This window comes from Cryptomeria japonica, chromosome 8, assembly GCF_030272615.1.
Source record: "Cryptomeria japonica chromosome 8, Sugi_1.0, whole genome shotgun sequence".
NCBI lineage: Eukaryota > Viridiplantae > Streptophyta > Pinopsida > Cupressales > Cupressaceae > Cryptomeria > Cryptomeria japonica.
In genome coordinates, this window is record NC_081412.1 from 228,801,629 (window position 1) to 228,828,888 (window position 27,260).

Below are 27,260 nucleotides of genomic sequence, written 5' to 3' on the forward strand. Positions count from 1 at the left end.
GGAGTGGGTCCTTGTCATCTACATTCTGTAATGCACTCATGTGGCTTTCCTGTTTGTGTAGCATATCTTCAAATAGGCACATGTGATCCAATTGGGCACACTCACTATCAATCATCTCTTCACATGGTGACTGCATCTCTATCCGGTAGGAATCCTGTTGTTCTGCATCCATACAATGTATCAGTGACTCCAATGGTCATTCCTCTGAATGACATTCTCTTCCTTACCTTGTCGGTGTTCAACAACACAAGGTGATATCAAAGACATCTCACCTTGTATGCATCCATGACAGTGTTGCACATACATCTCTTATACTGGTTAGCCATCCTATATTGGTTGACATCAATGACAACACAATGCCAACAATTATAAATTAAAAAGCCATTGTGCACACAAAAATATCAATAGAATATCCCACAAATTATTAGTAAAGTTTGAAAAGCATTAGTAGAGCCTAACAAATTCTGAAATAAAAAATTCCCACTACATAAAACATTATAGGAAATGACGAGATTATAACCAAAATTAGTTGGCCCATTTCCTTGAAGATGACTTGCTCTTCTAATTTGGTGGAAGGAAATTCCTCTTGAACTATAAATCAGATCATTAGAAAAGATTATTGATGTTATTTATATTTAGTTTGGAACCAAGAAATGCATGGGAAGAGTTAAGGGAGGAAGTTGAGAGGTAGAATGGAAGTAGCATGAGATTGTGAGGTCTTAAATAAAAAATGTGAGTAGAGAACAATAAGTATGAAGTGGAGTGCAATCTAAAAGGATAAGGCTGGAGCACATTGACAGAGAATTTGGTCAAAAGCATCAAAATGCTTTTCATTAAATTTGTTTTGAACATATCCAACAATCATAGATATGACTTGTGCACTCAATCTAAACATTTATATCTGGTTATCATTTATATTTTGTCAACAAAGATGTTTGGTGTAGTTGTTAAGGAATGACAGCAGTAATAAAGAACCCTTAACTATGATTCTAATTACATTAGATGACTGCTGTAGAATGACAGCAGTAATAAAGAACTAGAGGATTAATTACTAGAAGGATGGCAGCCATTTAGATGAAGAGGTAAAATAAGTTTTTTAATATAAACATTGCATAAAGAAATTGAAACATTAGTTAAAATTACTTTGAGTGTAAGAACTGTATATTCTTATTTTCTCAAAGCATTTAAATGATAATAGAAGTTATAATATAAATGATCACATTTTCATTAAAAATATTGTTTACAAATTATTGAGTTATTTTGTGAAATAAGAAAATAAGTTGTTTTATACATTAAAAATTTATTTCATTATTGAGAATTTTATAATTTCTTACTTATTTGAAATTTGTTAATAGACAAAAGACCAACAACAATAAAGAATTAAAGGATTAATTAGTAGAAGGATAGTAGCCATTTAGATGAAGAGGTAAAATAAGCTTGTTAATATAAACATTGCATAATGAAATTGAAACATTAGTTTGAGTGCAAGATTTTTAATATCCTTATTTTGTCAATGCATTTGAATGATAATACAAGTTACAATATAAATTATCATATTCTCAATGAAATATTGTTTACAAATTATTGAGTTATTTTGTGAAATAAGAGAATATGTTGTTATAAATTAATAGTGCAATATTCTTTGTCATGGAATATGTGTGTAATAAATTATCAATTTTATAATAATAAGAATAGAAAGTCATGTTGAAATTGAGTTATTGAATTGTTTTCAAATGCCTACTTGATGCTCATTGAATTTGTAAATGAACCACATACTCAGGAAAATATCAATTTTCTTACTTTAATGCTTTTTAGGGAGGGTATTTTTTTTTATTCTTATTCAAGTAGAATCTTGTATGTTAAATGGACGAGTGCCTAATATGGGGAAATAGGGAAGGGTAAATCTCAAAATCTGATTTTCCTGCTACTAGTCAACTTAAAATTTTGGCCAAAGTATATTAAATCAATTTGATACTAGATGGTTACATTTCTTACTGCTTGCCATATCATTAGAATTAGGATTACATGATCTATTAATATGTTAGATATTTTTATGTTGCACTAGGATTCCATCCCGCTTGCCAGTTCTAATTTGTTAGGAGCCTCATGCAAGGGTTGGGAGCTCTTGTACATTAATAGCATTGGGGAAGCAATTTCTTCGTGGCTAGGTAGAAAAAGGCCCTAGACAACATTTTGTCTCATAGGATTAGACGGAGAAGAGTCTGCAATGACTGGAGATATATTATTGGAGTATGCTTATATTTGTCATTCCATGTTTTTGTATCTTATCATCAATTTGTAAATGATGTGACATATGTGCTACTAAAATATGGTCAATTAGTAATAACAAGCACATAAATGAGACAACAAATGAAGTTAAGAAGCAAATGGAAAACTTAAATAAAAGCAAACCAATGGCTTCCTTGAAGATGTCTCATCCTCCCCTATTTTTTAGGACCTTGAAGGTGGTATGTGGGTGGCACTCAACAAGCAATGACCTCCAAAGTAACAACTCAAAAGTTGAGTAGCTATGAGATCATGATTATGCAAATGCACAAGACTAGGATGATTTGATGCATGATTAAGATAAGATGATTTATGCTACATGCTTCAAATAGAAACTAGATTATCATGATAAAAATTATGCCAAACATGATAGAATTGTTCTAATTATTCAGCGATGCTAAAATGCTCAAAAGGATGTAATTGACTATAATAAATATGCAAAAACTAGGATGCAACCGATCCTTATTGCTCCAAAATGAGGGGTATTTATAGGATTTCCTAGGCCTAGATTGAGGTGGTAGGAATCGATGATCAAGATTCAATCTAGATATATCAACGGTCAATATTGGAGAAGAAGTTGGAGGGAGGGACACATGTCATCCATGCGGTGACAAGTGCCAAGGAATCTTGCTCATGAGAGGAAAAGTGTCCCAGGGGAGAGGACATGTGGCCAACGTGCCATGTGTCCTCGAGAGGGAATATCCAACCCATAGGAGGTTAAGATGTGCAAGAAGGGATAGGGCTAGTTAGACCCTAGGTTAGATTGGATGGGTTGGGTTAGGGGTTTGTTAGGCTAGGTGGTTAAAGTTAGGACACGTGCACATTTGAATTTAGAAATTCAAATAATTGGGAAAATGTTAATTAAACTCAACAAATAATGATTTTTTTTAATTTAATCAAGGGATTAGAAGAATTGAATTAAATGGGGGGAATTAATTAATTAATTTGGATTAATTAATCAAAAGGGGGATTTGATATGGACTTAACAAATAAATCATTTAGATTTATTTACAGGTACATTAATTAAGGGGAATTAATTAAATCATTACAAATTTAATTAATTAGGAACAATTATTAATTAAATAGATGATTATTTAATCAATTATCTACAGACCATTTTTATGTGTATACAATATTGACCTTGTTTAACTTGTATATCTAATTCGATCATATGTGATCTTGCTTTTGTAATATATATCTTGGGTAGAGTGAGTATTTTTACTAAGATAAATGGGTTTTACAAGGACCCAAAACCCAAATCCAACAAAAGAGTATCAGTAGCAAACCAAAGACTAAACAACTGCCAAATGACTACAAAAGTAGAAGAAACACCCCATAGCACCTAACAAAAAGCAACGAATCCAAAGAAAAAAAGAATAAACCAAAAACCAAAAAACTAACTAAGATCCCTCATGAGCTCAGAATTCTTCTTAATCATTTTGTTGTTAATATCTTCAAGCTCCTCCATAATGAATCTCAAGCCGCTTCTCTCCTATTTTTTTCTTCTAATCCTGGTAGAGGGACCTATAGAAGTCTTCTTATCATAATCCTATGTATTAGTCTTCAGGGGTCTTCTTATGCAATTTTGTAGATGAAGGCAAATCAGTATTGATAGGATGGGATTTCTATATAGAAAATTTTTCATTAACCCTTTTAAGGCCTTCTGCACTATTATGCATTCCTTCTTTGCTAATCTCCACCAGTCCCCTGAGGTTACCTTTTAACTCCTCATTACTTTTTTCTAGATGGGAAATCCTTGACTTATGCTCGATTTTCATAACCTTGATGTCTTTCGGTATTTTTTGACTCACCTTCAGGAGGTTGTTTGTTTTGTCTGGTAAAGGGTTCTCAGTGAAAGTGTTAATTATATCCTCGATACATTGTTTAATAAGGTCAACTTCCCTATAATCATCCAGGGGAAACATTTCTCCTGGTTGGAGGTCAAATTTGCTAGGAGCATATCTATATCCATTTTGTCCTTTTTAAGCTCCTCCTGGTCCACATTAAGGGGGATATCTAGTTCGATCTCATCATCCCCTTTACTTTGTGTCTCCACCCTTTTCCTAGTTTCCTACTTTTTTGAACTTTGAGGCCCAAGTTTTGGGGTTGAGGAAAGGGGGTTTTCAAATTTTTAGTTGCTCATCTAGGAGGAGTTTTTCTTGTCGTACTACTAGTAGTGTCAAGAGTGGGCTTCTAAGGGGAGATGTCATCCTTTGAAGGCCAATATTTTGAATCATTTGGCACATGTATGTAATTCCAATCCATGGCAATTTCCCCCTCCTCCTAATCAAATTTAGTATCTAAGACCACATGCACATCATGGCTAGCCAAGGGTTTGGGATTTCTCAAAACAAGGAAAGGTTTAACCTCATGTGCTTTAACATATTCCATAATAAGAAGAATTAAACCCTCATGTAAAATAGGATTTTCATTGGTTTTAGCATGATTATGAATGATATGCTCAAACGAAGACACTAAATAAAAAGCCAATGAAATTTTTCTATCATGCCTAAAATGATTTAAAATTGTGTAGTGATAAAAAAATGCTAACATAGTGGTCGCCCAAAGTTATGAACCTCATTATAAATTCCACCATGTCTGCCCAAAGCTTCAAAAGATCCCTTCTAATGTAACCCCCACCTAGGTAGAGCGATTCTTGAAAATTAAACTATGATGTATTTAATATTTCTTGTGTTATTTAATATGGAAATTATGAGGAATTTCTACATTTATTGTTATGAAAAGTTTGAGTCTTTACAAAAAGGGAATTTCAAAAATAGAAAAATATTCATTTTTTTTATCTTGACTCAAATAACATATTCAAATCTAATTTGGTTATTCCCTTATTTTCTATCTTTAAAAAAAATGGATATAACTTTATAATAGGTTTTTAAATATATACTTAAAATTCATGAATAGTGGGTCTATAATAAGATTAGGTGATAAATAAATATTAAAAACTATAAATTATTTAAATGATCTTTGTTTCCTTATAGCCTTAAAAGTGAGAAATCTAGATGTAGATGGTATTGGTGATAAGCCCAATCTCATGGTTGTTGGCAACATCAATGAAGGAAAACTGAGAGGGGGGTGAATCAGTTTTCACCGACTCTACAAACTTAACCACAAAAGGGATCTGATAAACTTAAACAATAACAAAGATAAGCAAACTGATAACACAACACACAATACCAATATTTTGACATGGAAAACCTAGTTTTAAGGGAAAAATCACGATGGGAACCTACCAACAATAAGATGATACTCTACAGTAGCACACTACCTAGAGCTCATTGCTCAAAAGATAATGACTCAAAAGGCTACAACTAGGTCAAGGAAGTCTCACTGACTTACAACAAGATTTAGACTACAATCCAAAAGGAATGAACTGAAAGAATATCATCTCCAAATGCTTAATGACAGTTTTGATTAAGCACAATGTTTTCTCTACAACACTAATCTATGTTCAATCACAATATCAAAGGATGAATTACTTGTTTGCACATACACCACTCTTTGATAATGTAGACACAACCATGATACCTAGATTACATGACAATATCACCTATTTATACAATTCATCAACCTTGACAACAAAGTCTAGTAAACCCTTAACTCACAATTACAAAATTACATCACACGATAGAAAGATCGAACATCAGACCAATATAATGATATACATGACATAACATGATCCTAAACAAAATATCCAAACACTCAAATCCATCAGAAATCATGCCAAGGTCAACTACAACACACTACACCACTAGGAAAACCACATAATATGAAGAACATCACCATAATAGAAAAATCACCAAGATCATGCACAATGATTGATGCGGATCACTAAAACAAATAGAATATACTAAGGAAACACCAGAAAGTATGTTAGAATAATTAGCAACAATTGCACTAACACCACTTATCAAATCTTCATCAATCAACATCTGAAACTCAAGAACACACAAACAACAGCAACTGTTACGAAGAAAAGATAACTTGCAGAATAAAAAAACACAAACCATTTGAAATGAAGATACACAAGACCATCCCAAATAGTATCCCAAAGACTCATCTCAAGATCTGGTCACACCAAAATATATCAAAGGAAATATTGAACTCTGCAAAGCACTAATCAGATAGACAAACTACAAAACTGGATCATCTGATATGATCAATTAAGCTTTCCTGATCACCAAAACAAAAATAGAAGAATATAATGATACTAGAAATACTCCATAATACCAAACCATGATCCCAATAAACCCATTTGTAATCACTGGAGCAAGAATATGTTGACATCAATGACAACAACATATCCTAGCAGCAACAATGTCCAACAATGGCTACTAAATCACACATGAAATAAAATTCTTGAGATAACACATGATCCAACAATCACTAACTTTATTGTTTCAAATTATATAAATCGTTACATAACAAAACAACTTTTAGAACAAACATATACCACCCTTGGTCCCTCAATTCCTTAGTTCTCTTCTTAGTTTCTTGCTATGAGCTATCATTCCAATGACCTTTCTTATTTCTTTATTCTACTGAGAGATTTTTTTCATAGATAATGTCTTGATGGTATTATCTCTACCTAGTGTAGACACCTAAAAATGTCTCATTGATCATGTAATAATTATTCCTCTAATTGATTAAATAATTCTTTAATTATTTAATTAAGCCAATTAATCTTATTCTTCTTAAGATTCATATTTCTTCGTCATATTACTAATTTTTCTATTTCAATTCTATCATCGTTTAATCATTTAAACCACTTTCTAAAAATTTATTAAATATTTATTATTTAATTAATTATGATTACTAATACCTCAATTTAAATAATCTTTATTATTTAAATAAATTCTTTTTCATTTTCTATCTCTATTCAATTAATCAATTAATCATTAACCATTTTCTAGGTATTAATTAAATGTCTATTATTTAATCAATTGTGATTTTAATCCTTTAAATTAAATAATCATTATTATTTGATTAAATTAGATTTCTAAGTAATTAAATAGTTTCTTTAAATTATTTAATTAACTAATTAATTCTTCAAATTCTAATTTCCAATCCTCAAATTTCAATTTCATCTAATTTCATTATTTCTTCTCATTTCATTTAATTTCATATTCTTCTAGATTCAAATACATGTGCATGATTTTAAAAATCAAATTGAAAACCAAAGTCAAGTTCTAAATATATTCAAATAGTAAATTGAATTTAAAACAAATTCAATATTTGAATTAAATCTCATGCAAAGATTAAATTGAAAATCAAAGTCAACGTTCAAGAACATGCTAAATTAATTAATTCAATTAAATCGTATCTTTTCAATCTCTATTTTCTATCTTCCAGTTTGCTTTTTTTCTAAAAAGCTTTCAATCAATTAACTATTTCAGTTTCTTTAATTCTCTCCAATCATTGAAAAAACTATCTTCTAATTGGCTTTTTCTAAATAAAGCTTTCTCTGTCATCAATCAATTCTCCTCCAATCATTATTTTTCATCTTTCAATCATCTTTTTTCTCAACCAGTTAGCTGAATTAACTATTCAATCTATTTAGTTCCACATCCAAATCAGTAGTTCAACTATTAATCAACATGTAAGCTCACCTGATTTCCACCTCTTAATCAATTTGTTCCACCTCTCATTCAATCCTCTTCAAAAATTTATAAATTGAGCATTCAATTCCTCATTTTCAACAATCGCGAACTTTGAATCTTTGTATCATTTGTAGGTTGTCAGTGCGATATTTGAAAGCCATCATACCACAAAAAAAGAGAAGAACAATGGAAGCCATATGCAATCATGGAATAGGGAGTTTTTAATTGAATATTTTATATTCCTATTACTTGCTTGCATTATTTCATTGATTTTTATTTTGAATTCTTTGATTAGATAGGGATTCTTGATTTCCCTTGATTTCTAATTGAATTAAATGATGAATTTAAGCATAGACATTTTGGTGAACCCAATGAAAAGAGACAAACTGCTTTAAATCATTTGCAAGGTTACCAGAATAGACTAAAAAAGAGTTATAATACTTGAGTGCGCACAAGAAATTTTGAAGTGGGAGATCTAGTTCTCAAGGAGAACAAAAGGAACCTAGAAGAATGTGAAAAGACGGGGAAGTTTTAACCAACTAGCTAGGTCCTTTTATCATAATACGGGTTAGAGGAAATGGAGCATATAATTTGTCTACCATGGAGGGAGATCCACTTTGTGTTCCTATGAATAACATGCACCTTAAATGATATTATATCTAAGAGTTGGGTTAGTTTATATTTTAATTTCCACATTGCATCTCATTTAATACAAAGAACTATATCACTTATAGTTTCTTTTTTAAATGCATCGCATTCACATAAAGTTATTGCATTTGCATATAGTAGCATCAATAAAATAAGGCAACTGTCCAAGTTTATCATTTGTGTGCATTCAAGAGAAATAAAGGTCATCTCCTTTCTTTGATATTCGGACATGAAGTCTTTGAGGTCCTAGGGTCATTCATTTTCAACATTACCCCGTGAAGACACTTTACTTATGGTTGGGTAGTGATTTCACTATTTGAGACTTGTTTAACCCAAAACCTATCAATTTCTATATCTCAAACACATTAACAAAATCTCTAGTTTATTCTAGACACCTAATTGATCATATGACTAGTGAAAAATCTAAAATTCTACTCTAGCACCACTGTAATTGTGACACCCAAGTACGTTTCATTACTTACAAGTCAATGCAAAAAAATTAAACAAGAAAAAGAAAAAATATTATGCCAAATATTCATCACAAGGCAAAAGAGCAATGATATATAATTAAAATATGATGTAGACAAAGTGCGACAAAAATCTCGACTATGAAAATATGCGAGTAACTCCATCAGGGCTATGAACGCATGTTGGCAATGAAGCGATATTTGAGAAATTACAGTCTATAACCTCGTCATAGCTCTAAAAGCTTGCTGCCAGCAAGGCTTTATTCGAGATGCTTTTGAAGTTAGAATAATCCACGTAGCTAGTTATATAGGATGCTAATGATCTTTAGTGAACACAAGAGTGTTAATTAGCTCATTTGCACACACATGGGGAAAAGCAAATCAAAGTTTCAAGAACCAATGGGGAAGTTTTCCACATCTCCATTTGTAAATCCTAGTCACTAAGTGTGTTAATTTGGATGTTCCAAGGGACCTTAAGGATCGATTGACCACTTATCTATAAAATGTTTTGTACCTCCAATTGAATTGGTGTATTACAAAATGCTAAACAAATGCAGTCAGCCTTGTTCGAATAGGAAATGCATATTCATCATGCATATTGCATTAACATAGGTCATTTTGAAAATTCATTGTATCCATATGCATTCTGCAGATCATCATGTCATGTAGGTCTGTACACTGGGGGCATAGCTGAAAAGTTCCTAAAAATCATTAAAAGTACTGAAAAAATCCTAAAAGTCATAAAAAGTCCTGAAAAAATAAAAATAAAAATAGTAAAAAACATAAAATTCAAAACATTGAAAAGAAAAACTTACCAAAAACATGGATATAATGTCTTGAAAATAAAATCAATCCAAAAACATTGAGAAAACACAAACAACCCTAAAAAAAATTCAAATATTGATTCTGAAAAAATCAACCAAAAATATTCAAGTATCAATCTTCAAAATCAAAAAACAATCAAAAAACTTGCAATCAAATGTCTCACAAGAATCAAATACCCTAGAAAATATACAACACATGCTTTGCATGAAGTTAACAAAGGATACAACTATCCAGTCAAACATTTGCAATCAATTGATCAAACTGTCTTATCAATTGTATCATATCCATATCAAGTGATCAAATTATCTTGTCTTATATAGACATGGATACAGTCAAAATCAAACAAATCGGTCTTAAATGGGGTCTACAACTTTCTGAGATGAGACATTATCAACTATCACATTAAGCAACTGAGAATGAAGGCACACAATTAGTATAGCTTCTGAATTTTGTTCGGGTCAGTCTTTATGTTTTATCATTTGACGACAGATTGTGTTCATATGCTACTAAAGGATGTCCACAAGTGACTAAAGGAGCCATGATGGGCATTATATTTTTCTTTGTTTGTTGTTTGTGGTGTGAACCAATGAAGTTCTTGGGAAATTTCTCTCGTGTATGTCTATGATAGGAGCATTCAGCTTGTGAATGCCACACATACCTTGACCCCTAGTGTGATTCCCAAAATGGAGGGTCTACATCCTCTTCTAATACATGTTTGTTTCTTCAATGTGACATCTTTACATCTTGGTTCCTTATACCCTAATGTACTAAGCTCCATTGTTTAATAATAAGGCTCAGTGATGAATATATATTGCACAATAAATAATGACACGGGTTCGTGAATTAATCATTCCTATTTTCATCTCATTTGCTTATTGCTAGTTTACTTATTATTCTTCTCATCAACTCTTTCTAAATCATTTTCTATCATCTAACATTACTCTTTCATCAATCTCTTCTTTCTTTTATCTTAATGTAGCGTCATAAATTGTACGCACTTGCTAGGGTGGTACAATTTCACACCTATTTTAGCACCCGCCTTGGCGCATTTTGCATTTTGCATTGCATTTCCCCTTTAGTACTTAATTAATTAAATTAATTAGGTCTAAGGTTCTATTTCATCATCTTCCACATCATAAAGTTGGGCCCTTTCATTAAAGTGTGCCCCTTTCATTTTATTCCTCCTATACATCATTTAATCAAAAACCCTAATTAGGTCCTATTTTGAACTTGGGGGCTTGATTTCGGGGGTCAAAACATCTTGAAATCACCTGTAACTTCGGGATTCTCTCTAAAATCATCATATCCGACGGCCCTGAAAATTTGGTGAAAAGTTGTCGGGACCATGGTGCGTGGAGAGGACCATGGCGCCCAGAGTGCACATGGTCTCGAACATTTTTCCCAAAATTTTAGGAGCGCGATCCAATCATAAAATAAAGCTTAACCCCAAGAAATTGGCGGGATATTCAATCTCTAGGTCGGCCAAAAGTCAAAATTAAGACCTAGGGTTTCATATATAAGAGCTCTCTTTCTTCATTTGAAAGGATCCGAATTTTGGCTTTCAAGGACCTTCTATGCAGTGAAAGAGTAGATATTTGAAGACTTCAACAACATTCAACATCCATTCATCAAGAATTCATCAATTTCATTCATTCATGTAGGGCTTTGAAGACATTGAAGAGCAATAAGAGATTACCGACTGAAGATTGGCTTGTACTCCTCCCTTGGGGTTGGGTATGATTTCATGTTGTTTTCATGTCTTTGCATAAGCTTCAATTACATCACTTATTCATGCTTTAGATCACTTTGCATCTTGATTTAGAGTATTTACATTATCATTTACAAGCAATTAGGGTTTACTTTCTAGGTTGCTCTAGTTTGCTTTCTTGCATTTTAGGACCTTGCACACACACTAGGTCTGCACACACAATACATTTTACAATACAACTTGGCTATTCATGGAGGTGGAAATCACCGAAGCGGGGGTTTGACTAAGGCAAAACCCTATATAGCTGCCCAAACACCTTTTCAAATATAAGTGCAGGTTTCAAGACTCAAACGACACCGCAAGTTACAGATCTGGAAGAAGCAGACAGAGACCAAACTTCACATCAAATCTTAGAGAAAAAGACCAGGACAGGGGCGTGGGGCGCCCTGGTCCTGCCAAGACAGGGGCCCTGGGTGCCCTGGTCCCTAGGATAGGGGCGTTGGGCGCCCTGGTCCTTCTGATAGCAGTTTTCATCATTTTTGACAGCTTTGCAAAACAGCAGTTTCCGGAGCAGTTTCAGGGGCAGAATCAGGACAGTGGCGCCTGCGCCCCCGTCCCGAACATTTTCAGTCATATTTTAACTTCGGGTATGCATTTACATTCTTGTCTTGTCCTTGTGTTTATAGCTTTCCATTGTTTAAGTTCAATTCTGCAATCTTGTCATTAGTTCATACTTGCATTTTGGGGTTAGGAATTGAACTTGCATCATTTCATCTTTCTATTACAACAAAGGAATAGAAATCCTAATAGATATCCCGTGGCTCTCTCTCTTCCACAAAAAGAAGTAGCCAATTGTGTGATATCTCTAGGCTCTTTCGTATTCCACAAGTGTGTGGTTGAAAGTGAGATTAGGGCCCGTTTGCTTAGTGTCACCTTTTTCTCCCACACATTTTGGTGAACCCGACGTGAATCTATCATTGCTTCCTCTTGCATTGCATTTGTTAGATCTAGATCTAGATTTAGTGTATTTTCATTTCATTTTCATTAAAAAGAAAACAAAAAGTGTGTTTCTTTGCATTGTGTGTTTAAAATTTTATGCAATTTCAAAATGTTAGATTTTTATTTGCAAGATGTTCATATTTGTGATGATTATGAGTTAGATGAAGCTTTAGATGAATTTTTGAAACCTAAATATACCAAACCTTCATTTTACCAAAAACTCATAAACATTGTTACTATGCCATTTTGTTGTGATGAGAAAGATAAGTCGAATGTTTCCTCTCAAGGGTACATTCCTATCAGCTCTTCCACTAAATCTAGTAACATGGTTGTTTTCAATGATCCCCTCTATGAAGAGATATCTCCTTTTGAATCAAAAGATAAACCTTTTAATAGATATGATCATGCTTTGTTAGATGATGCCCTTGATGACTTTGTGGCTCCTAAAAAATGCTCCCTTCATGAGGATCCTTTTGTGCAAGAAGATGACATTATCCCTACATTTCCTAGTGATGGCATTTCCTTTTCCAACAAAATTCCCACGAGAGATGATGAATTAATGATAAATGCTTACCCTTCTCCTAAAGTTGGTCTTACCCATAAGCATCCCTTAGAGAAAGAAGATGAAATAATAAGCAATTTCCTTAATTCTCTCTCCCCTAAAGATCATATTGAACATATTTTGAGGAAAGAGGATGAGTTTAACACATCTATTGATGCTCTCCCTCCTAAGGATGTGGAATTAATAAAAAATGTTATCTCCTCTCTCAAAATTGACAATACTTCAAATATTCCTTTCAACAACCTCAATATTTGGGATGAACCATTAGAAGAAGGAATAGATTATTCTCTACCCCTAGCCAAAGGGGATGAAATCAAGATTGGAAACTCCCTTGATAGTTTCTCCCCTTCCTTGAATCTCAATTATTCTCCCTCTAAAAATAAAGCATCTCCCTCTCCTCAACTTGGTTCTACTCATAAGGAAATCCTAGTTCAAAGCAAGATGGTTAACATTTCTTTCAAAGATCTCCCTCTCAAAAGTGAGACTTTAGAGAGTAGTGTTGATCCTTCTCCTAGAGAGTTTATTCCCCATGTAGATCCTGTGATGATAAAGGATGATATGACCTTTCCTAGTATTACTCTTCCTACTAGAACATCAATGCCTATCCCTTGTCTCTCTCCTAAAATTGATTTGATCCATGATGAAATTTTAGTGCAAGAGAAGACTATCAACAATTCTTCCAACACTTTTGTTCATTCCCCTAAACCATCCTCAATCAATTTGATACATGTGAATGAGACACCTAACAAACCTCTCTTCACTATCCAAGGTGCTTGTCCTTCTCAAAATTCTCAACCTTTAAATAAGCCTATCTTAGTGGTTTAAGGTGGTTATGCTAATGATTCTTTTTGCACGCCTAAGAAACCTATTATTACTGTGCAAGGAGGTTATTCTACTAAGAGCCCTTATGAGTATGCTAAGCAACTGACTAGAGAGAGTTATCATGCGGTTGCCCATACCTATAACACAAGAAACAATACGCAACCTAATCCTCCTCCAGTTATCCCCACTTCACTTCTTCCTTCCCAACCTATTCTTCCTCAAGCTCCTCGTATTTCACAAATGCTTAGTAAGGACTATGATCTCATAGAACAACTTAAATCTACTCCGGCTAAGATATCCCTTTGGGATTTGATCCAAACTTCTTCCGTTCATCATGGAATGTTACAAGATGCCTTGAAAGATTTGAATGTTCCTCCACCTAATACATCTAGTAATATAGTGTCTTTGGTTAACTCTGTGATGAATCCTAAAGCTCAAATTGTGTTTACCCAAGATGAGTTGCCTACTAGTGAAATTCAACAACAATATGATCCCTTGATGATTGTGGTTATCATAAATGACACTGCTATAAGACGAACACTACTAGATAATGGCTCTGGCCTTAATGTGTGTAGCATTAATCTATTGCATAAGATGAATGTGGATACATCCCTTATTGAGCCTGACTCTCATCCCATTCGAGGCTTTGATAATGTGGCTAAGTCTTCATTAGGTATTATCACCTTACCCCTCACAGTGGGACCTGTTACTTTGCTTACTCCTATCCATGTTATGTCAGGAAATCTAACATACAACTTGTTATTAGGGAGGCCTTGGATTCACAGTATGCAAGCTGTCCCCTCTACATTGCATAGACAAGTTAAATTCATTTATAACAATAAGACATATACCTTGATAGGTGACACTAATCTCCAAGCTTGTTTGCAAACATCTAAGCCTTCCTCTTCTAGTAATGACTCTTTGAACAAGATACCTATGGATGATTTCTTACCCTTTGATAATCAAAATTCTTTGGATGAGCCTAAAGCTCCTGAAGAAGATCCTTCTCGACTTGAGTCTACACATGAAAAGGCTTTTGATCCTCAGAAGGTTCTCGCAGAAGACGATTGGGGATCTCTTGATTTTAATCCCACCTTTGTAGGTGAGTATAGGGTTCCTCCTAGAGATCTTAAAGGTAAAAAGAAGGAAGAAACTAGAGATCAATCAGTCTTACCTGAACCTATGAGCAATAATTTTGTGGCCACCTCTCAAACTTCTTCTCCTCACACCTCTAATTATGAAGAGTTTGATTCTTTGTCTTATGAAAAACCACCTCCTCTTTCTGAAATGGCTGATCGTTATGGTCGTGGTTTTCATATTTTTGCTAAGCATGGGTATCATGGAAAAGGTTGTGGTGCTCATGAACAAGGGATAAAAGTTCCTCTAGAGACTAATTTTCACAATTATGCCTTTGGACTTGGCTATAATCCCTGCAAACGCACTAAAGCATCTAAAAGACTATCTCTTAATGTGAATGCTATATTTAGTAGGGATGATGATCTCACTTCAATTAAATCATCTTCTACTTCTGTCAACTCTCATGCCCCTCATAAGGAAATCTTGGCGATGAACAAATCTCTTTATGAATCCCCTCAAATTTCTAAATCCACTTATGAATCTTTATCTCCTATTCATCATAAAGTCCTTTCCTCTAGGGATAAGGCTCTAATAAATTACACTCATCCCTCTTCTAAGATTTCATGTGACTTTTCTTCTTCAATTTTTATCCTTTTATACATGTTTTTGATCTCACTTATAGTTGAGCATTTAACATGTCATATTCAAATACCTCATTTAGTCTATCATGTCTTTAAATAACATTAATGGCTATTATGTTGCTCATCATTATGTGACATTGGTAGCTCATTTACTGGGGGCTCATTGTCATTCATGATGGTACAATTTCAAGTGCAATCATATTTTTTGAAGCAACATAATAGCCTAATTTTCTTGTTCCTATGGGGACAAGAGTGATTTCATACATCTCTTATTTTGCTTATGTCCAAATCTCTCCCTAGAAGATTGTGTAAGTCCTTCTCATTGAGGCAATGATCTTTCCTTATTTTCATCTAAGGATCCACTTTTTCCTATTTCGTGGATGGTGTGGACTTTATTACTTGATGTTATTCCTTGTATGCATTTGTTGTTGTTTGTTAAAGGATTCTCTCTTACAATAGGTGTAGGTCCTTGACTACAACCTCTTTTGCACTTGGTAAAATACATCTATAATGAATTCACTCTCCCAATTGGGTTAAAAGGAGCGTCATCCTTCATTAAGAATCACTTTCACCTAGCAAAAGAAGGAAGTTCTTATTCTCTTCTTTGTCTTATTCTAGAAGATGTTATATTTGTCGAAGACAATTTCTCTCAGGGATAGGTGTCTTTTGTACAAAGATCTCTTCTCCTCTAAGGATCTCCTTTACACATACTACAGGATATCCCTTCTCAACTATCTTATCCTTGCTTAAAGAGTGCAAACCTCTCTTTCTTGGATCTATGACATTGTTGCATTTTTGGGGGTATCTTCTTTTGTGATGAAGGTAGGTATCCTTGTTCTAATTTTCTTATGACATAAACATTACACTTTTTGAGCAATGGGTCATTCTCGGAACTAGAGCACAGACTCTTAGAGCGAGATGTCACGCTTTTTTTACTATACATATACAGGTTGTAGCATACTCGGGCATAGACTCCTATGAGGTGCTTCTAACCTCCCTTACACACACATGCACGAGGTTGAGTGGGACTAGCGGCATAAGGCTAGACTTTCTCACTCCCCTCCCTTACATGGATCACCTAGACAAGATCTAGGGGTGAGAAGTCCATGTTTTCTCTCTCACTATTCTTCTCATGGATCACCAAGGTGTGTATTCATGCTTTTTTCCTTTCTTTTCTTCTCTTTGCATTTTGTTTCCATTTACATCCTTCATCTTGTGTTAGAGAACTTTCAAATCCTCACACTCTTTGTTGTGTTGGAATTGAGATTTAGTCCTCTTTCTTACCAAATGATTCTCCATTAGTTTTTGATCTCATATCAAATCTTCTTGTGAGCATTTGTCATCAATATTCTTTAACAATTCGAAGTGGTAAACATGATACCCTATTTCAGCTCACTAAAATTAGCAAGCCGGAACAGGGGGGGGCATATAGCTACCCTCGAATTTTCATCACCTTCCTTAGTAAGCATTAGGTGATTTTGTGATCTAACGTGTATTTTGTAGGGTGCGGTTCCTAACTGTGTACTGCAAATACCGTTGGGGGCTTCGTTCGACAGACTTATGGATATATCCTTTTTCAAATAATGTTTACTTTTCTGTACTTTAGCTTGCATATGCACGTAGTGTTCATATGACTGCTAAAGTGGGGGCTAAATGTAGCGTCGTAAATTGTACGCACTTGCTAGGGTGGTACAATTTCACACCTATTTTAGCACCCACCTTGGCGCATTTTGCATTTTGCATTGCATTTCCCCTTTAGTACTTAATTAATTAAATTAATTAGGTCTAAGGTTCTATTTCATCATCTTCCACATCATAAAGTTGGGCCCTTTCATTAAAGTGTGCCCCTTTCATTTTATTCCTCCTATACATCATTTAATCAAAAACCCTAATTAGGTCCTATTTTGAACTTGGGGGCTTGATTTCGGGGGTCAAAACATCTCGAAATCACCTGTAACTTCAGGATTCTCTCTAAAATCATCATATCCGATGGCCCTGAAAATTTGGTGAAAAGTTGTTTGGACCATGGCGCCCGGAGAGGACCATGGCGCCCGGAGTGCACATGGTCCCGGACATTTTTCCTGAAATTTTAGGAGTGCGATCCAATCATAAAATAAAGCTTAACCCCAAGAAATTGGCAGGATATTCAATCTCTAGGTCAGCCAAAAGTCAAAATTAAGACCTAGGGTTTCATATATAAGAGCTCTCTTTCTTCATTTGAAAGGATCCAAATTTTGGCTTTCAAGGACCTTCTATGCAGTGAAAGAGTAGATCTTTGAAGACTTCAACAACATTCAACATCCATTCATCAAGCATTCATCAATTTCATTCATTCATGTAGGGCTTTGAAGACATTGAAGAGCAATAAGAGATTACCGACTGAAGATTGGCTTGTACTCCTCCCTTGGGGTTGGGTATGATTTCATGTTGTTTTCATGTCTTTGCATAAGCTTCAATTACATCACTTATTCATGCTTTAGATCACTTTGCATCTTGATTTAGAGCATTTACATTATCATTTACAAGCAATTAGGGTTTACTTTCTAGGTTGCTCTAGTTTGCTTTCTTGCATTTTAGGACCTTGCACACACACTAGGTCTACACACACAATACATTTTACAATACAACTTGGCTATTCGTGGAGGTGGAAATCACCGAAGCGGGGGTTTGACTAAGGCAAAACCCTATATAGCCGCCCAAACACCTTTTCAGATATAAGTGCAGGTTTCAAGACTCAGACAACGCCGCAAGTTACAGATCCGGAAGAAGCAGACGGAGACCAAACTTCACATCAAATCTCAGAGCAAAAGACCAGGACAGGGGCGTGGGGCGCCCTGGTCCTACCAGGACAGGGGCGCTGGGTGTCCTGGTCCCTGGGACAGGGGCGCTGGGCGCCCTAGTCCTTCTGATAGCAGTTTTCATCATTTTTGACAGCTTTGCAAAACAGCAGTTTCTGGAGCAGTTTCAGGGGCAGAATCAGGATAGTGGCGCCCGCGCCCCCGTCCAGAACATTTTCAGTCAGATTTTAACTCTGGGTACACATTTACATTCTTGTCTTGTCCTTGTGTTTATAGCTTTCCATTGTTTAAGTTCAATTTTGCAATCTTGTCATTAGTTCATACTTGCATTTTGGGGTTAGGAATTGAACTTGCATCATTTCATCTTTCTATTACAACAAAGGAATAGAAATCCTAATAGATATCCCATGGCTCTCTCTCTTCCACAAAAAGAAGTAGCCAATTGTGTGATATCTCTAGGCTCTTTCGTATTCCACAAGTGTGTGGTTGAAAGTGAGATTAGGGCCCGTTTGCTTAGTGTCACTTTTTCTCCCACACACTTAACAACATTTCTTCAAGGTACATCTGAGTCAAAAGGGATAAACCAATACTCTGACATTATCATACAAAAACAAATTTGTATTCATATAACATATTTGCATTCATATAGTTAATTTCAATTCATATAGTTAATTTGTATTCATATAGCTTAATTTGTATTCATATAGTTTATATTACGTTCATATAGTTCAAATTTGCATTCATATAGTTAAATTTGCATTCATATAGTTCATATTTTCATTCATATAGTTTAGATTGCATTCATTTTAAATTTATATTCATATAATTAAAATTGTATTCATATAGTTAAAGTGCATTCGTATAGTATAGTTGCATGATTATCATATAAGATTAAATTAAGTTAATTATTACATCACAAGCCATAGAGAAATAATTGCTTTCATAAAAATCATTTATAAATCATATAGACACATGCATCACATAACACATAGAATCTACTACATACATGGAACACAAAGCATAATAGATCGCCACCAAAAAATTGCATATCATATATATAACTCAAAAATGGTAATGTGTTAGAATACAAATATCATAAAACAAGCCAAAAGGCTCAGATAATATGAACTCAATGTCTCAACCCACACTGCCTCTATCTCCAGATGGATCCCACCTGCTAGATCCTTCCCCGGGATGTCAAGGTGGACCCATAACACCACCACTACTAGTCCTCCATGTAGAAGTCCTACTAGAACTAGAATGACCCCTAACCTCACTAAATCTTGGAGCTCTTTGTGCCTCAAGTATAACATCATGGTAGAGCTATCTATAATTAAAGGCCTCTTGTATACCATAATAAAGTTTGTTTGAATGTCTACGTGCATCAGTACTTGGAGAGAAATGTTGGTCCTAAGCAGTTTGAACCATCTACATCTACCTCACTCCATCATCTCTCTTCCTCTAGAGGTGATCCCTCTCACCAGAAATTTGATCCCTCTCACCAGAAATATGGTCCCTCTCACTCTCTAGCGCACCATAATCTCGCTTAGCATCCTATTGCTCCCTATGTCTGGAAACCACATCCTCTAGACTCTGAATCTGCACTCTTAGAATCTATAGATCATCGTCATCTCCTTCACCATCCTCTCCTTCATCCCCACCCCCCTCTACTACAGGTGCATCCTCCAGCTTTGGCATTTCGTCATCATCCCCATCCTCGTTGCTCACTTACTAAAGAATCATCATCATCTCCACTGCTTCCAGACTCGATGTCTTAAACAATGTCTACATCCTCCTCCCCCCTCATCTCCTCCCCCCCATCTCCTCCCTCGCCCTCAACTCCTCCTCCGCCCTCCTCTACTCCTTTGCCCTCCTCTCCTTCTCCGCCCTCCTCTCCTCTATCATCTCCCCTCCTCTCCCCCATATCAATCCTCAGATACTATCTAGGATGACATATCTACTAAGATATGATTGGAACCATCAGTTCATTTAGTGGAATAGGCCTATGTTTGTCCATCCATGTATCATACTGAGGTCTAGTCCCTGGATCTACCACACCTATACTCCAACCCCACTGTAATTCTTGAAGATCATCAAACTCTGTAGTAGCCACATGTGGTTGTATGCAAGCACCCCAATCATAAACCTCATGACTAACATGAGCAAAGTAAGTTGTAACAAAGGGTACTACCTGTACCTCTCCAAACTACCTAAGTACCAGTCCTGGTAGGTACATCTCAATAATCCTCTATGTCTCTATGATCCTCCCAATAAGATATCTTTGTTGTCTAAAGATAGGCAAGTGTTGAGCATCATCTGCCCAACTAGGGAAATCCAAATAAGGTCTCCAAATAAAATGTTGGAGGATATTAATGTGATGTCTCTAGTACAATATGTTACTCAAGCCCTTGTGTCTAATCCCAGGTGTATATCTATAAGCATATGGCTCCTCAAGATGCAAGTCAACATGAATCACTAGCCTTGAGATAGAAATATGCTCCCAAGACCAAGTCTGGAGCAATGTCACACCACAACTGACTGATCTATATCTCAAGTAAACAATGTTGTGCATGTGGTAGTAAACCATCGCTAAGAGACAAGGAACCCAAGCATACACTTGTCGATTAATAATTATATCATGGAGTACTCTGCCCCATCAAACTGAAAATGCATGACCTCACCTATCAGGGATAAGAAAACCACCTACGATATTGCACAATACTATAGTGAGCTCATGATTCCAAGTGAGATTGCCATGGGATATCATAATGACCATTGGTCTATAATTACTTCTCCTCACACTCAACAAGGGCACACAGTCTAGCAACACCATTGTCATGATCATATACAACTCTCACTCCATGGATGGGAATATATAATATCCTCCAAACATCCTCTAAGGTAATAGATGCCTCACTAGTAGGAAGATGGAAGGTACACGTCTCATAATTCCACTACTCAACTAACGCAGTGATCAAGGCCTTATTGGCCATAATCTCTTGTAATGTAAAACATGATACAATCCCAGATGTTAGATATGCAAAACCTCCTCATTGAGTATCTGGTCTTGAAGATCAAGACCATTGGGTCTATTATGTCCATAGTATAGCACTCCAATATTCTCCTCTACAGTAAACATATTGAAAATGTCAAATATCATACAAAGCAATAAAAAAATGATCAAACGCATGATAGAAAATAACATTTTATAACGAATGCATAAAACTTAAAGTCTTGTGCATAGCATTAACCACTAATACATTACATTTAAAACTTTTGTGTGACATTTAACATGAATGCGTAGAGATATGAACGTTTGTGTAGAAACATAGACTAATGCATTACAATTAGCACTATTGCATTACACTTACACTAATGCGTTATACTTATGACTCTTGTGTAACATTAAAGGCGAATGTGTGAAAAATGAAAGGCGAATGCTTAATAATTAAACCCATAGTCAATATTTTTATCACACTTTGTATGAATCATCTTTCAGTTATATATCATTGCTCTTTTTCCTTGAGATGAATATTTGGCATAGAACCTTTTCTTTTTTTTTATTTTCTCGCCTTGACTTGAAAGTAATGAAACCTACTCGGGTGTCACAATTACAGTAGCGCTGAAGTAGAATTTTAGATTTTCACTAGTCATATGATCAACTAGGTGTCTAGAATGAATTAGAGTTTTTGTTAATGTGTTTGAGATATAGAAATTGATAGATTTTAGGTTAACAAGTCTCAACTAGTGAAATCGCTACCCAACCATAAGTAAAGCGTCGTCACAGGGTAATGTTGAAAATGAATGACCTTAGGACCTCAAAGACTTCATGTCCGAATATCTAAGAAATGAGATGACCCTTGTTTCTATTGAATGCACACAAATGATAAACTTGGACATTTTCCTTATTTTATTGATGTTGCAATATGCAAATGTAGGATTTTTGTGCGAATGTGATGCATTTAGAAAATAAACTATATGTGATGCAGTTATTTGAATTAAATGAGATGCAATGTGGAAATTAAAACCTAAAGTAACCCAACCCTTAGCTATAATATCATTTAATGTGCATGCTATTCATAGGGTCAGGGAGTGGATCTCCCTCCATAGTAGCCAAATTATATGCTCCATTTCCTATAACCCTTGTTATGATAAAAGGACCTAGCCAATTAGGTTCAAACTTCCCTAGATTTTCACATTCTGCTAGGTTCCTTTGGTTCTCCTTGAGAACTAAATCTCCCACTTCAAAATTTCTTGGGCATACTCATTTATTGTAACTCCTTCTCAGTCTATTTTGGTAACCTTGCACATGAATTTAAATCATTTTGTCTCTTTTCATCGACCATTTCAAGCTCTTGTAATCTTGCAACCCAATAGTCTTCCCCTGATATGATGTGCATTAAGGATACTCTTAAAGACAGTAGTTCTATTTCAATAGGTAGTATTTCTTATGTACCATAGATCAATGAATATGGTGTTTCTCTTCTGGATGTGTGTACCCCTATTTTATAAGCCCAAAGAGCAGGGTTTAACTAGAGATGTGAGTCCCATCCTACATCAATGACAACTTTAAATTAGGATCTTTAATATTGTCTTGTTTGTTGCCTCTACTTGTCCATTACTTTGTAGATAATATGGCATCACAAATCTCCATTGTATTTGGAATTGTTCACATGATTCTCTCATTTCTTTATTCTTGAACAGATGTCCATTTTTGGTCACTATGCACATTGGAATCCCATACCGGCAAATGATGTAATTAAGGAAGAATTTCATTGTTTTCTTACCTATGATGTATGTAAGAGGACTCACCTCTACCCATTTAGTAAAATACTCAGTAGTCGTTAAAATGAATTTGTGTTTGTTGGAAGAAGTAGGATTAACTTTACCAACTAGATCCAACCCCCATTGTGAAAATGGCCAGGGTGATGTGATAGGTTGGAGATCCTATGCTAGTAGATGAATGAGATCTCCATGCACTTGAAATTGTCTACATTTTTGTACATATTTATTGGCATGCTTTTCCATCGTAGGTCAATAGTATCCTTCTTAATAATCTCTTTGATAGTGGTGGGCCACTTGGACGTGCACCACAAATTTCATCATGTGCCTCTTTTATGGTAAGTTGTTCTTCCTCTACAATCAATGTATCAGATAAGTGTTCCATCAAGGCTCTTTCTATATAATGTGTCAACAATTATAGTATGTTTAGATGCCTAAAAAATAAGTATTCTTTTGATTTCTAGACAAATTAGGAGACATATACTAAGTATGTAAGTTTGTGTATATCTCATTAAACCATGAGGATTCCATACCCACAATTACACATACATATTCTGATGAGGAAATCTCATATATCAGTACCATCAATTGTTCTACAATAAACTCAAACTGAGTTTGATTATTAGGCATGTTTAGTAGAGACCCTACTGTAGCCATGGTGTTGGTTGCCTTGTTCTGCACCCTTGGAATCTGTTCAAAAGTAATGTTACTAAAGTGTTCTTTGTGATCTTCTACCATTTGTTTATAAGGCATCAGTTTATCATCTTTTGTATTATAATAATCATTGACTTGATTTATAATCAATTGTGAGTCATTGTACACTTATAATTATGTTATCCTCCACTGTACAATGGTATGAAGTCCTATGATGAGAGCTTCATATTTGGTTATATTGTTCGTACAGGGAAAATAGATTTTGAATGACTTAGAGATAGAATCTCCTTGAGGGGTGATGAAAATAATCATCGCTCCTACTCTATGATTTGTTAAGGATCCATCAAAGTATAATTTCCAAATGGTAGATGTTGTCAATGTAAACACAGATTCATCAAGAAAATCTATTAGTAGCTGGTGACTGTCTTGTAGGGGAGCATATGCTAACTGATCTGCTATAGTTTTCCCTTTGATTTCCTTTTTGTCCACATATTCTATATTAAACTCCCTTAAAATCATGACCCACTTGGCCAATCTTCCAGTTAATGTTGCTTTGCTGAACAAATATTTGAGTGGATCAAAGTGTGCTATGAGTTTAACTTTGTGACTCGGCATATAATGTCTAATATTTTGAGATGTGAAGATCACTGCTAGACATGCTTGTTCTATAGGAGTGTAATTAAGCTCATATCCAATTAGGGTTTTACTTATATAGTAGATTTCTCTTTCCTTTCCTTGATCACCACGTTGTGCCAACAGGTCTTCCAAAGATGAGTTTGTTGTTGATATTTATAGTAATAGGGGCTTTCCTTGAGTAGATGTAACTAATATTGGAGTATTCAGAAGATAATCTTTTAAAGCTTGAAAAGCTTCTTGGCACTATTCTATCCATTTGAAGGTGAATCCTTTTCTGAATAAATATTGAAATGGATGACACTTATCTGCTAACTATGCTATGAACCTTCTTATAGATTGCAATCTTCCTTGCAACCCTCTCAACTACTTGAGTGTTGATGGAGGTTGCATATCCATGATTTCTTTGACCTTTTCTCCATCTACCTCAATTCCTCTATTGGAAACAATAAAGCCAAAAAGTTTGCCTGTTGTTACACCAAACACACTCTTTTTGGGTTTAATCTGACATTGTATTTCTCTAATTCATCAAATATATTTGTAAGTACTTCAAGGTGACCTTCTCTTGTCTATGATTTATCTAGTAGATTATCCACATAGTCTTCGATGATATTGTGAATCATGTCATGAAATAATATTGTCATAAACCTTTGATACGTTGCCCGTGCATTCTTAAGAACAAGTGGTGTGATGTTCCAGTAGTATGTTCTCCATGGACAGGTAAATTTCTTCTATTGTTGATCTTCTGGTGTAATCTTGATCTGGTTGTATCCTAACAAACCATCCATCAATGAAAACATTTCATTCCCAGTAGTTAAGTGAACTATCATATCTATGTTAGGTAATGGGAAATCATCCTTAGGACATTCTTTGTTTATATCTAAGAAATCTGTGTAGATTCTTATGCCCCCAGTGGGCCTAGTCACAAGTACCAGATTGGATATCCACTTTGCATAGTCAATAGGTGTAATGAATCCTACACCCAAAAGCTTTTGGAGTTCTACTTTGACCAGTAATGCAATATATGGATGCATCTTTCTTATATTTTGTTTCTACGGTTTGATTCCTGGTAGCAATAGTAAATGATGTAACACCAATTTTGGATCTAGAATTCGCATATCTGTATAGGACCAAGTGAAATAGATTGAACTTTGTTTGAATAATTGTATGAACATGTCCTTTTCTTCTTGGTTTAATGTTTTTTCTAAGTGGATATTATGTACAACTTCCCATTCTGCTATATTGACTTCTTCAATCTCTTCCATAAGTAATGTTGAATTCTCTTGTTCAATAGGGAGGTTGTCTAACTTGTTCTTTCCACCATGATCACTTTCATCTGTATCTTATGTCATAGAGGAACTTGCCTCTCCAAAGTATGTTGTTCTATCCAAATCTATAGCAAATCATGCCTTGTGATCACCTTGTGGAAATCCCTCTCCAATGCTGAGAAATTATTCAATAGCTTTATCATTCTCAAACCAATCTAGACTTTATTTTCATTCTTGCCCCCAATCAATCAAATGTGAGTGTATAAGGAGTAAGTCATTGTTTCTTCCTATTGTAAAATATTTTGATAACATGCATTCCTAGTTATTTGGATATCCTGATACATCTTTATCATCAATGGGTGATTGGTTGTCATCTACCGTGTTTATTGCTTGTGGGTTGACATCATGGTTAGATAGGAATTCATAATCGTGAGAATCTGTAATACTTTCTATGTATGTTTCAGTTTTTGAGGTTGTATCACTTATCACCTCTTATTTTTGTAACTTAGTTTGTTGTAGATTTGTGGACCTCCTTTGTGTGGTGAATACCCTTCTTAAGCTTGGTATAAGTCATTGTAGTCTATCATCATTTGACTCCTTTGGAGGAGATTGAGTTGTTTCCCTTGGAAAAAGTATTGACAAAAACCAAGGATTAGGCTCATTTGTTGGTGTGTTTGTTACCCTATTTGCTTGTGCAGATGGTTCAGATATTGTATTTCTAGGTGGTTTTGTGTTAGCTTCTTGTAGAAGTTGATATCTTCACCATCTGATTCCATACTAGGATATATTGATGCTCTCTTGCTTCTTTGAGATGAAGAGTGAAATACTCATGTTGATAACTAACTTTGAGGTATGTACTCTGATGGTAGCCTAGGTTTGTTCAGTATATCTAGTGTATGTTGTCTTGCCTCTTTTATATTTGGTACATGTTTATATCTTAACCCTTGATTCTTTGGGTTTTCATTTGGTAAAATAGGTTCTAATCATCCTTTCTTATGAAGTCCCAATCCTGTGGTACCATCATACCCATTTTTTTGTATCATCTTGAAACCATTGCCATACTAAAAGTGACCTAGGTATTGTCATGTCTTCTTCTATGTATACCTAGTGATTGACATCTTCATTCAGAGATTCTTCTTATCAATCTCCCCATCTCATGAAAGAGAATTAATCTAAGTAATTTACTATCTCTTTTCCTTTATCTTGTTTAATCATTGTGTCCTGAGGCTTCCCAAAAGACCTAGAAGAAAGAGATAATTGTCTGCCATTCAAGGTACTTGAAATGGAGTATTCCCCACAACCAACATCCTTAATTTGTAAAGAAGATGCGGTAGGTGTATTTTTTTGTATTTCTGTGATTATCGATGATGCCATTTGTGTAGCGAGTGGTGTTGCTTGATTAATGGGTACCTAGTTACCTACACTTTCCTTTAAGTGATTACAGTGTTGGGATGGATTTGGATCACCCTTTATGG